Below are 12550 nucleotides of genomic sequence, written 5' to 3'. Positions count from 1 at the left end.
CCAGTATATTTGGTCTAGTGTGGGTGATCAGGGTGACAGTTTTCCTATAAGATGCACATGTAATAAAAAGCTGCAAGTCCTTTCACTTGTAGGGTGCAGGTTGCTTTAGACCTGTGAGAGGCTGGGAGTGGTGCAGAACTTATGTATGCTAGCATAAGTGTTCACAAATATGTCACTCATTGTGCCAACTGCACTAGAAAGGAGGGGAAAAGAGACGTCCTTGCAGCTTTGTGATTGAGTGGGGACAGGAATACTTTTTTTTATTTATGTTGGCACTTAGTGGGGCCATTATTAATGGGGAAAAGGAACCTACATATTAACTAGGAAGGCTGCCTACCTACTGGTCGGCTTACTCACCTACTGGGGGACCTGACAACTTACTAGGGGGATCTAAATATCTATTGGGGGATTTATCATTCTGCTAACTAGGGGGACCCACTTATCTACTCATGCCCCCTTTCTTACTAGAGGGCGTACCTAATAAGGGGCCGAATTAATTATAAATGAGGGCCTAACCACCCTGGTCTATGTACCGCAAACTTTTTCCTATGTTGGATACAAAAGAGAGCACTACTTCTAAGAGGAGCATCAAGGCGAGATCAAGGAGATTATTACCATTTGGGGAAGTTTATGTAGGTGGGGAAGATGTATAGAGGGTACTGAATGTTGGGAAGGCAAATATGTTTGAATTGTGCTTAGAAGAAGTTGTCATGGTGGTCTGAGACAAATGAACGACTTCAATCAGAAAAGGTGTTAGGCACTGAATATAAGTGCACTATTTATAGAGTCTTCGGGGTTTCTTGTACCGGCCACTATGTAAAGTCATTCTATGGGGGTAATGTTGGTGTTTCTATAGTGGTTTTAGATGGTATGTTAATATTATATACTGTCTATCTTTTGGTGGTGCTATATGGTAGTATAATACACATCTTTTCATACTAACTCTAGTATGTGACTTTGTTGTTGGTACAATATTTCAGCATTTTTGGGCTCCACTTTTACCCACGTCCATGCTTAATCTAAAACTGGCCTGGTAGTAACCAGATTACTAAGGGATACAAAGCGGTTGTGAAGCATATGAATTTGAAGCATCCAAATTTACTAACTGTATATTAGCTAGGCATACTGCTCTTTCCCTAATCTCTACTATGACGCATGAAATCCATATTATCAGATGGCCCTAGATGGCTAGGTGGTAAACTAAATCTTTACACACATTACTGAGATATAGAAAATTAAATAATATACAGAAAGAGAGTGGGGTTCACATGCCTACAGCATTTTTGCATCTGAATTCACCTTTAAAGGTTAAGTTAGATTTCAATATCATATAAATGGCAAAGTTGCACGTAATACATATTGTATACAAGGACAAATTATGTATTATGACAAAAACACTTAATTTCTAGGGCTGTGCTTCTGTAACACCATCGTCCATTGTCCTAAATACATACATTCATGAACCACATTGTAGATATTTAATGTCATACACTATATAGCGAAGAAGACTGAACACATTTTAAATGCATCCATGCATCCTGCAGGCATTCGGCTCAATGCAAAATGATGAGAGCATCAAAGGCGGACATTGAATTAATCTTCTCATTGCATTTAGTCATGACTTGGAGAAAAGCTAGAAACAGTCTAGGGCATACTTAACCCCTTAAGGACGAAGCCCATTTTGACCTTAAGGACCAGAGCATTTTTTTTTTACCAATCTGACCTCTGTCAATTTATGCATTAATAACTCTGGGATGCTTTTACTATTTATGCTGCAAACTTTGAAGCTCTCTGCTTGTAAGGAAAATAGACATGCCAAATAAATTATTCATTGATTCACAAATACAATATGTCTACTTTATGTTGGCATCATAAAGTTTACATGTTTTTACTTTTTGAAGACATTAGAGGGCTTCAAAGTTTAGCAGCAATTGACCAGCCCAGTTTTGAAGTTACTTTGAAGGTGTTTATTTCGAAATCCCCCATAAGGGGTCCCATTATGAAAACTGCCCCCCTCAAGGCATTCAAAAAGACCTTCAGAAAGTTTTCCCCCTAAAATTTGTAAACCCATTTCTTCTGAGGCCTATGGCATATCAGTGGATGAAGGTTACATACAATCAGAGAAAAATGAAATAAAGAAACACCCACATGTGACCCCATTGATTACAGTCAGCACACCCCACCCCCCAGGAGTGGGTATAGGGGTAAAGTGGGCATTTTGAACGCACGGGTGTTTCCTAAATTTATTTTCAAGGAATGGATGAAGTGTAGTTTGGGAAAAATGAAAATAGCAATTTTCAACCTATGCTCTACTGCATCATTCTGGGAACGACCAACATGTGACCCCGAATTGTTGCCTGGAAATATGACGGGGCTCATGAGAGAGAACTCTGTTCGCATTTGAGGCCTATGTTTCTTACTGACCTATCAGTAGCTGACGGTTACATACATGCAGAGGAAAATTAAAGAAAGGAACACCCACATGTGAGCCTATTACAAACAGTACACCCCCTGGGGAAGGTGTATAGGGGTGAAGTGGACATTTGGAATGGACGGGTGATCCTTAAATTTATTTTCCAGGAATGGATGAAGTGCAGTTTGGGGAAAATGAAAATTGCTATTTTATTACTGATATGCCAATTATGTACCCAGAATAATGACCCAGAGCATAGCCAAAAGAAAAATTATGCCCGCTCCAAACCCTATGCTCTGAATCATCATTCTGGGAATGTGATGTGTGTGGCCGTCCCTAACCTGTTGCCTGTAAAGGTGGGGAGTGAGCTCTGCACATTTGAGGCAACATGCAAACCCCCAATGCAAGTGACTCTGTGATTCATGACCCATTTTTGGAAAAAATACCCCAAGAAGTCTTATCAGGGTTATTTTGTGAAGGCTTTTTTGGGGGGCAATTTTGTAGTTTATGGGTTTAAAGGGGTACTCCGGTGGAATTTTTTTTTTTTTTAAATCAACAGATTTGTAAATTATTTCTATTAAAAAATCTTAATCCTTCCAGTATTCATTAGCTGCTGAATACTACAGAGAAAATTATTTTCTTTTTGGAACACATAGCTCTCTGCTGACATCACGAGCACAGTGCTGACATCTCTGTCCATTTTAGGAACTGTCCAGAGCAGCATATGTTTGCTATGGGGATTTTCTCATACTCTGGACAATTCTTAAAATGGACAGAGATATCAGCAGAGAGCACTGTGCTGGTGATTCAACAGAGAGCTCTGTGTTCCAAAAAGAAAATAATTTCCTCTGTAGTATTCAGCAGCTAATAAGTACTGGAAGGATTAAGATTTTTTAGAGAAGTAATTTACAAATTTGTTTAACTTTCTGGCACCAGTTGATTTAAAAAAAAAACTTTTCATCTTTAGTACCCCTTTAAAATTTGGAAGACAACCTACTGTGGACAGGTATAATGGGGTCAAATTATGGGAAATTTAAATTGGGTAAGAGGATTATAAATTTAGTACTCCATGGAATTGTGGTACTCCCTGAAGCAGTCTTTAATGCAGAGGCCCGGATGATCGGGGAAAGTGTCGCACTGAGTGATGGTGTCCTTCCTTATCCCCATCCTGTGATACGCTCTTAATTTTTTCTAGGATCATCCCTTCTTTTCAGTGTGGGGGACCTCACCTGGAAAGTGTTGGCCTGGGACAATCCTGGCACATACATTTCCAGTTCCAAAGATCAGAGCCTTGAGGACTTCCTCTTGGAACTGAAGGAATGTTCCTGTGTTGCCAGCGTACTGGGACAGTACAAGAGAGTTATACATGGCAACCTTCACCAAGTAGACCACAACTTTTTTGTACCATGCTTAGGTTTTCTGCAGGGCTTTATATGGCTTGAGGACTTGATCAGAGAGATCAATTCCCCCCATACACTGATTGGAGTCCACGATACAATCAGGCTTGAGAACCGGTGTTGTGGTACCTCTCACAAGGACAAGGGTGCAGCCATTTCCATGAATTGTGGTCAGCATAAGGATCCCTCTTGTCCTTACGCCTAACCAGTAACAGGTTTCCAATGGCAAGGGCACGGGAATCACCCTTTGGTATAGGTGTCGGGAGGCCTCTTTGATTCTTTTGCATATTCCCGTGGATCTGACAGCGGGGGATTTGAAAAGAGGGATACTGGTATAAAAGTTATCCACGTAAAGGTGGTAACCCTTATTCAGCAGTGGGTGCAAAAGGTTCCACACAAAAGGTTTCCCACTAACACTAACACCAGTGGGGGGGCATTCCGGGGGTTCAATACAGGAATCCAGTCCCGCCTATACTCTTAACTTGTAAGTGTATCCTGAGGTACTCTCACAGACTTTATAGAGTTTCAAGCCATACCTTGCCCACTTAGTGGGGATATATTGGTGGAAGATGAGTCTCCACTTAAAACTTATGAGTGACTCATGAATAGAGACCTCCCTTTGGAGTACGTAGGCCCCAAATTTGGCCCCAAAGTGATCAATGGCCGGCCTGATTTTGTACAGGCAGTCATAGGCAGGATCACCTTGGGGGGCCATACTGTAGAGTGGGGTCTGGTAGAGGATGTTCCGACTCCAGTATTGCCTGACAAAGTTTTTTTTTTTTTTTACTAGGCCCATGTGCAGCACGAGGACCAACAATGTCCTCATTTCGGCTGCACTGTTGGTGGACCATCCATTGGGTCTAGCAAAAAAGGGAATCTGGGTGGTGGGCAACAAACTGTTGGGCGTACAGGTTCTTCTACTCCACCATTAGATTGACAAAGTCATCACTGAAATAATAACTGAAGTCCATTTCAGGGAATCGATAATGTCAATCTTGATTCCTGAGTTGCCAACAAAATCAGGAATCATGGGCTGATAGTCCTCCGGGGCACTCCAACCAGGTTTACTGGCAGGGGGCACCGGTAAACTTGTCTTGGAGGTTGGACATTTAGTACGGGCGGCAGGGTCGCTAGTACTAGTGTCGGGCACTGGGTCACTTGTAAGGGGGATTTGTGGCTCCACTCGGCGGCACCTCTCTGTCACCTTCTAGGGGGCTCATCATCACTACTTGATGATGAGAAGGACAAGGAAGACAACAGGAAAGTGGGGTCTTCCTCATCCTCACTGGCAGATTTGGTGTCAAAGAGCATCATGGCGTATGCCTCCTTCACCGAAAATACCCGGGGGGGGGGGGGGGGCATTTTCTTTTTTTTTTTTTATTTATTTATAATCATACACCATTATTGGAGAAAAAAATGGTCTGCACCCCAAATAAAGTGCAGGCATCCCATTCCGATCACCACCCGGTGAGTGGCGGTGAGCGGAAAGCCAAAGGGCGTACGGGTACGCCCCTTGTCCTTAAGTCCCAGGACACAACGGCTTGCCTGTATGCCCTTCATCCAGAAGGGGTTAAAAGTCCACATAAAAACCCATTGTTATGACCATACACTTTTTCTAATGGACTGTTCTACCTGATGTATTGACTTTATGGCAACGGTCGTGTCGACGTGGGTGGTTTGTTTTTTTATTTGTATTTCTTTATATGTATTATTATTTGAATTCCATCCAGTTTGAAAATAAATAGTGATCATAACTTCAAGAACAAAAAACAAGTAAAAGTTTCTTGAATCAACCGCTGCTACAAAATAAGAGTAGATTGTTAAAGTTTCCATGTCATTTGAAAAAACTTTTGGCATATCACAGAGACATGCCAAAAATTTTGATCAGTTGGCGTCTTGGGGGTTCAGCTATAGCAAACAAACAACCAAACAGTTTTTGTACCTCTCACCTCCCTTCGTGCTTACTTTAGTCTTCCATCCATTCACTTACAAATGGCAAAAGAGTCCAAGAGAAAGGAGCACCAGATAGAATAAAACTTTGCTTTGATTTTCCAATAAAAAATATAAAAATAATGAAGCTGGTGCAAACAAACATTATTAGTGAAATTAAAAACCCCTCTGATGCATTTCCGCTGTACCGAGCCTTAGACATAGGTGCCGTTGGAACATAGATCTGGGCTTACATAGACCGGCATATACAACATGCCCACACATTATACATGATATATAAAAACAAAGGCAAAGAAAAAATAATATATGAGACTATAAATAGTATCTCATTATGGACAATTGATAGTGTCATAATTTATTTTTCTTTTATTTACATATCACGTATAATGCTTCGGCATGTTGTAAAAGTAGGCCCATGTAAACCCAGGCATGTGTTTCCAACCCATTTATGACTAAGGCCCAGTAATGTGGAATGCATCAGAGGGGTGTATTTTCTTTTGACGTGTCTCTGTAACATGTAGAATGTTTGTTTTTTCAAATGATAGGGACACCTTAAATGCTAAACTTATACATTACATGGTTTTAGGTAGACCTGCCATTAAAGGGAATCTGTTATCAGTGTCACCCTCTCTAACCTGGTTGATACAGGTTTGTAGTGGGAGTGACACTGATGAAAATCATAATTACCCTTCCTAGCTCCATGCCTCAGGTCTTTGATAATTCCTGGTCTTCTGGATATACTAATGTGGAGCTTTTTGCACGGGGGATATTCCCATGGCCCTACAAGGTGATGTGTGGTTGGCATCTTCATGTTAACACCTCCTTCCCTGTGTTGATCCTCTGCAGAGTAGAGCTCTATTCTACAGCAGAGGAGGTGTTACTATGAATATTCCATTTGGACGTCATCATGTACCAGTGGCTTGGGAACAACCCCTGTGCACCAAGCTCCACATTAACATATCAAAAATATCAAGGATTACTAAAGACCATAGGCACGGAAGGAAGGAAGGCAAGTAAGGATAGGTATACCGTATTTTTAGCCTAAAGTCTATGTGCGTGTTATACGCCGATACACCCCCAGGAAAGACAGGGGGAGAGAGGCCGTCGCTGCCCGCTTCTCTCCCCCTGCCTTTCCTGGGGTCTAGAGCCCTGCTGCCGGCCCTTCTCTCCCCCTGGTTATCGGCACCGCTGCCCGTTCTGTCCCCCTGACTATCGCTGCCGGCGCCCCATTGCCGGCGCCGACAGCCAGGGGGAGAGAAGGGGCAGCGGCACCCATTGCCGGCCCCGTTGCCTCCCCCCATCCCCGGTGGCATAATTACCTGATGCCGGGGTCGGGTCCGCGCTGCTGCAGGCCTCCGGCGTGAGTCCCCTTCGTCGTTGCTATGCACGGCTCATGACGTCATAGCCGTGCATAGCAACGATGAAGGGGACGTTGGAGGCCTGCAGCAGTGCGGACCCGACCCCGGCATCAGGCAATTATGCCACCGGGGATGGGGGGAGGCAACGGGGCAGCGACGCCGGCAATGGGTGCCGCTGCCCTTTCTCTCCCCCTGGCTATCGGCGCCGGCAATGGGGGACAGAACGGGCAGCGGCGCCGATAGCCAGGGGGAGAGAAGGGCCGGCAGCAGGGCTCTAGACCCCAGGAAAGGCAGGGGGAGAGAAGCGGGCAGCGACGGCCTCTCTCCCCCTGCCTTTCCTGGGGGTGTATCGGGGTATACACGCGCACACACGCACCCTCATTTTACCATGGATATTTGGGTAAAAAACACAGATCTGATCATCTTTTATATTGGGAAACTGGTAAGACAGTGTTAAGGGGTAAACTGATAGCTCATGTGACCAATTTAAAGAAAACAGCCCACACTAACTTCAACACAGCTAGTGAAAGGTTGAGGAAAGATTTTGTGACCTTTATCTCCTCTCCAACTACTGAAAACAAAAAAACGTGGTGGGAGCCAGAGCTCAATTTGAGTTATGGCTTGACCACAAAGAAAGACTTACAAGATCAAAATTAGAAGTGGACCTTTTCCGCTATGGAAACAAGGCGGGATGCCTTATGGCACGCGTAGCTAAAGGAAGACAGGCACCCCTACATATTACGGCACTAAAAGACGCTACAGGCAGGACCCACAATAATCCTCATCATATAAATAAAATTCTAGAAGGCTATTATAGAGATTTATATAGTGACTCCCCTTCGGATTCCTCCGCAGGTGCGGGCATGCTGGAACTAATAAATATGCCAGTCCTTGCGGAGGACCAGCGAGACATCTTAAATGCCCCGATAACTGAGATGGAAGTAACAGAAACAATTAAGCTCCTATGCAACGGTAAAGCTCCAGGCCCTGACGGTTACCCCAGAGAATTTTACAAGGCCCTCGTATCCAAAATTACTCCGACGTTGGTAGGTGTGTATAATACCTATCTATCCACAGGTCACTTATCTACAGAATCGTCCTTGGCCTACATCAAAGTGCTCCCGAGGCCTGGGGTCATATCGCCCGATTTCCTTATTAAACCTCGACATAAAATTAATCTCTAAAATCTTAGCTGACAGATTGGCCCGTTTCATGCCTTCCCTCAAGTAGGCTTCATACGAAACAGATCGGCCACCATTAACATACGGACGGTAATGACCATACTAGATATAATCCAGCACCTCCACCAGCTGGGAGAACGCCCGGCACTACTTACTCTTGGCGCTGAAAAAGCGTTCGATAATGTCCGATGGGAATGGCTGGAGAGGGTGCTGGATAAGATAGGTCTGCATGGAGCGTTTCATACGTATTTGTCGGGAATGTATAGAACCCCAATAGCTAGGGTATCTACACCGGGAATCCTTTCGTCCCCCTTTCAATTGTATAAAGGTACACGCCAGGGGTGCCCCCTTTCCCCACTCCTGTTTAATTTGGCGTTAGAACCCTTGGCTTGGTCGCTGGTTTCTTCACACATTTATGAGGGCATTAAAGGGAAGGAGTCGAGTGTTAAGCTCGCTATGTTTGCGGATGACTTGCTGCTATTCATAAATGATCCGGGAAATTCGCTACCGGGTATACTAGCCCACCTTCAATCATTTGGGGGAAATCTCGGGATATTGTATCAATGTCTCTAAATCAGAACTGTTACCACTAGGCCCTTCGCCCCAGGACTGGATGAGAAACTCGCCGGACTTGGGCGTACGGCTAACCTACACGCATGTCACTTACCTGGGTATCAAAATAGGGCGCACACCGGATAAATTATATACCCTTAATTACCCGCCATTATTTACCAAAATTCAGGCTGAATTACACTGATGGAGATCAATTCCTTTAACTTTATGGGCCGTTGCCATCTAGTGAAAATGATAAGCTTTGCACGCTTATTGTATCCCCTGCAGACTTTACCCCTTCTTCTCCGGCACAAAGATATAAAACAGCTTAATTCGGGATTCACAAAATGTATATGGGCAGGTAAAAGGCCTAGAATAGCGTAACACAAACTGATGATGAGCAGACAGGAAGGAGGTCTGAATTTCCCTAATTTGCGGGGCTATAATCTTGCCTGCCTTTTCCGATTCGCAGTGGACTGGCTTCATGGCTCCTCCTACCATGCCACATATAACCTAGAAACGGACTTAGCCTCACCATGGAGTCTGGCTGCGCTTCTACATACCTCTTACCCAAGACTCCCCCCTTTGGTGAAGGGGTCTGTTCTCCTGAGAGACACAATAGTGGCGTGGAGGGAGACTAGGAAGCTATTCCACCTACCTTTTCTAATTTCTAAACACCACCCCTTAGCAGATCACCCAGAAGCGCCCCAACATATCCCCCGAGCTATACGTTCACTGTGGAAGGAAAGGGGGCTAATGTCAGCAGGAGACTTAATGGACAAAGCCAGCAAGCACTGGATATCACCTCCTGAACAAAGAGCGAAATTTAACTTACCTCAATCGTCTACTCTCCACTTGAACCAAGTATATTCGTTTTTCACGTCCCGACTTCGTTTATTGGATGCGGAAATTACTGATCACGCACTAGACGGACTGATTGGAAAAGATCCTCACAGGCTATACATATCAGATATTTACCCATCACTGAGACAAGCGTTACTCAACATAAAACCCAACACTGTATTTTCAACTTGGTCCTCCTGGATACCAGGGGACGATATATCCGATTGCATTCTACGAGGATGGCACATAGTGAGACGACACATTATAAATGAAAGGTGGAGATAAACTTATTACAAACTAGCTCACAAGGCCATATATGGTTTTAATGTTCTCCCCTCCCCGAACTTCCCTGACAGGATGACTTCCTGCCCAAAATGCTCCATCTCTTTGACTGATTTGTGGCATGGAGTATGGACTTGCTCAGACACACAGACGTACTGGTCGATGATTCTATCTCATATGAACACCACATGGGAACTAGACCTACCCATCACACCGAGAGCACTCCTCTTTCATCAATTCCGTCCTCCGGACGACCCGACTCCCCTAGGACCCAGGGTGCCCTCCATAGTACACATATTCTTACATGTACCCCTTCGCTGTGTGTTTACAACGTGGTTGGAATCTTCCACCCCCACATTAACGATGGTCATTACACAAATGAAATCTTACTTCCAAATTGACAGACTGGACACTGAGAGGCATAAAAACACACGGACCTCCAAGTTTTTTGACAAATGGGACACTTTTATTGTATCTCATTTCACAGAAGCGGAGATTGCAGACATTCAGTAATACGGAATGGTATTGTATGGGGGTAGTGGGAGATACCCTGGGAGCCTTACGATTACCTACCTGAGGGTCCATCTGTACTGTGCCATGGCTTCTGTTAACACTTTGGAGTTATATCTGGCGGCATGTGTAACCCAGGATTTGAATTGTGAATATCTGTACATTGGTTAATAAGCAAGGTTTTTCTTACTTGTATTACTTGTTTGTTATTTTTTGTTTTATAACATCTGCCTTCCCTGCGTGGAATCTGCATTTATGAAATGTATGTTTTATGCATAAAAATTTGAATAAATTATGTTTAAAAAAAAAATATATAGACCAAACTACAGAGCATTAGGCTGGTCTATTGTGAGCCTAATTTATCAAAAGGCGCACGGCTCTTGATAAATTCTGTGCACAGACTTCGGGATCTATGCTTTAGATTGTATTTAAACCTGCTCCAGTATGGTCTGACATTTCGGCGTACTTTCAGCCGATGCGACTTGTCACTGAAAAGTCGCTTTTGATAAATTCAGCACCAATGCATTTTTTCAACTAAAATAGACTAGAATGCGTCATGTTCTAAAAATCCTCTAAAGCAAAAAAGTCGCACATATTTAGACTGCGACTTTCTGTGCGACAAATTTAGACAGGAAAACCAGTCTAAATCCTTTGATAAATCTCCCCCTAAGTGTCATGTTGTGACCTAGGAAACCCCTATACTTACCTTAAAGGGGTTGTCCAGGAAGCAGAAAAGGTCCTACCTGTTCTTTTACCTAGTGCTTCTCTTTTACTCTGTGGACATCTCAGAAGTATACTGTTTCGAGACAAAAGGGAACGGGTGCTTGTCCCGATCATCACGTGCGGACAAAAGCACTCTTAAACACAAAATCCAATAGCTGCGCAATGTTGCTGCAACACCGCTAACATCATGCAGCTATTGGACATTGCATGTAGATGTGGTTTTGCTCCTGTATGTGAAGATGAGGACAGGCACCCATCCCCTCCAGTCTTGGAAAAATACACTTCAGAGACAACCAGAGAGAAAAAGTCGAGCACTGAGGAGCAAAACTGGTAGCACCTTTTCTGCTCCCCTGACACCCCCTTTAATGCTGCTAAGACCTCCCCTAATTGCTTAAATGGTGTACCATGGCTCCTTCATACAACTCTATAGAAAGTATGAAAACAGCCAAGTTAGTGTCATCCTGTGGATAGCTGATACTCATGAAGACAACCTCTGTTGACCCATCGATTATCTGATCTCTGTGGGTCCAGCTTCTCTGAACCTCTACAATGAGCTGTTATCACCACGGGAAGCTGCCTCTAGCCATGTAACTTAATAGATGGTCATTTATATAAATGGCTGTCCATTTAATGCATGAATAGACAGATCTCCATTCTGGCTCACAGAGTGGGTCCTAAGCAGAGGTGGTGTAATGACTGGAGTGCCTGTAATGAATTTATTCAGATTAGCTGCTTAATGAAACATCTCCCATTCTCTTTCCCATATCACAAGCTGTTGTCTACCACATTTAAGCTAAACAGTTAAAATGCTTGAAAAGTACATTTTCTCTCTGACTTGTCATCTACCGAGCCTCGCCAGAACAGACCTAAAGACCAAAGGCTCAAGGTGAGCAATACAAAATTCAATTTATGAAATGAACTCCAACAATTTTACTGCATTGCCTGCTTGTTTCATCACTTCTTTGCTGCTCTTTCTTGTTTTCATAAGCCCGATGGGTAACTGCAGACAGAAGTATTAATACACAGGTAAAAAGAAGATCATTTTATTATTTAGAGCCTCTAAGCCATCTATGATAACAGATTATCACCTCTCCTCAGGACATGGCATCGCTTATGCGCCAGCTAAAATGAAAACCAGTGATGAGCGCAATCCTCCATGGGCTTATGGGTTCTCACACACCATTATAGTAGAAAGTGTTCTGCTGGAGAGCGTGCAGTTCTTTTTGCTGTCTCTGGAGACCGACCATATCTTGAGAAGTGACAGTGTTCTATGAGTGGGAGTAAAGCCTGGGAGAGCTACACAAAAAGTTTATTCCGAAGAATGGAGATTTAGACTGTGTG

Source organism: Hyla sarda, chromosome 3 (assembly GCF_029499605.1).
Source record: "Hyla sarda isolate aHylSar1 chromosome 3, aHylSar1.hap1, whole genome shotgun sequence".
Taxonomy (NCBI): domain Eukaryota; kingdom Metazoa; phylum Chordata; class Amphibia; order Anura; family Hylidae; genus Hyla; species Hyla sarda.
This window is presented reverse-complemented; position numbering follows the sequence as displayed.